Source organism: Echinops telfairi, unplaced genomic scaffold, assembly GCF_000313985.2.
Source record: "Echinops telfairi isolate 266 unplaced genomic scaffold, ASM31398v2 ScPeMD7_7409;HRSCAF=8447, whole genome shotgun sequence".
Classification (NCBI taxonomy): domain Eukaryota; kingdom Metazoa; phylum Chordata; class Mammalia; order Afrosoricida; family Tenrecidae; genus Echinops; species Echinops telfairi.
The window spans coordinates 13,015,308-13,016,923 of NW_022111309.1; the positions used below are offsets into that span (position 1 = coordinate 13,015,308).

General features: G+C 37.1%; 1 protein-coding gene across 1 annotated transcript in view; it reads left to right on the plus strand.

The window, feature by feature from the left end:
* The window catches only part of AGBL1 (AGBL carboxypeptidase 1), a 1,177,048-nt gene that overhangs the window by 92,050 nt on the left and 1,083,382 nt on the right, over positions 1 to 1,616 (plus strand). The window lies entirely within an intron of this gene.

A 1,616-nucleotide genomic window follows, 5' to 3' on the forward strand; every position in this document is an offset into this window, starting at 1 on the left:
AATCAATACCCACTGAATTAGCCATTGTTTTAGGGTGCAAAAGAGATCCCAAATCCCAAACATAATTATGGATAATATTTATGAAGTCTTAACTAAGATAAAGACAAGACAAAGCCCAAGGTGTATTATTTGGATAAATGGAGACCATTAGCACAAGGTCATCATGGTATCCTAGAATCTACAATCACACAGCTTCTTCAATCAGGCCTGGACACAATGGGAACTGTCACAAATCCATGATCAGTGGTTGGGCAACACATCAGAGTTACACGTGGGATTACAGAAATGGGACTGGAACCATGTCTGGAGCAGCTACATTGTGCGAGACAGAAGAGCTCCCAAGATTAGTCCAGAACCTTCCAATCATGGCAGCCTTCCAATCATGACTGCAACCCTCAATAAGGCGATCTCCATCAAAGACACACCAAGGCAAGTCTCTCAGGAAGATTGGTCCTTTCTAGGCTGGCTGTAGATGGGTGGAGGCAATCTACTTTGCAATGCATTTTGCCCAAGGGCAACACTGTTCTCATTCCTAGTTAATGGTCTAAAGGAACTCAATGGAACCTTCATACACTTAATCCTGGCCGAAGGACATCCTGCCTGGTAAAGTAGAAGGTTAGTATGACCCCACATGAGGTGGACTGACACCGTGAAGCAAAATGAACTCAGACAGTGAGGTACCAAACAACTTCAACACTTCCTTCTTTGCCTGAGGAATTGACTGTTCCTTTGACAAGCTCATGAATGAGTAATTGCTTCCGTCCTGGGTGACCCAGGTACAAAAGGTGAAGGGGAACTTGGGACGAAGATGGGGAAAAAAGAGGAAGTTGTCTTATTTATTTCTGCTGTTGACTTTCTGGTTTATAATGTTTCACCTTTATATTTTTATAACTATATAGCTTACATAATTATATAGTTTATTTTATAATTTTAGCTTAGATATAGTATCTAGCTTATATATTAAATATGTTTATATATTTACCTTATTTATTAATTTATAATTACATAGTTTATAGCTTATAAATAGTATATACTTTATAATTTTAAACATTACAACTATAATGTATAATTTATAAAGCTTCAAAAATTCAGTTTAATTGTATTGAACCTAACCCACTCACTTGTAACTTTTCTTCATTATGAAATTTTTCAAATGATAGAACATGTCTACATTTGTGGACTGTCTAAAGATTACAAGGGTGAGCACCTTTGCATGCAGGTATTATAGTGGTACATCTAAGAGTTTGAATTGAAATCATTGCCAGAAAGCCAAATATCAACTTGGAGAAAGATATTTTGCTCAGTAATTGTTCTTGCAATTATGGATTCAGTGGAAAAGTGAAGTCGGTCGTCAGAAAATAAAAAAAGTATATCTTTCATGGCTTGGGCTTACTTAGGACTATAGTGCACTTCAATCTGACTTTCAGGTCACCTTCACTTCCAGCCAGGAGTAAAAAGGCCCTATAGTTTTCATGCTTATCAGTTGCCTTTAACAAGAAAGATAATGGACTTTTTTGCTCCTTTAGCAATAAAAAAAGTGATTCAGGTTGAGTTAGTTAAAGTTTATTGTGCCAACCTGGCCAATAAACACATGTGGGGTTAATTGAAGGGTGGAG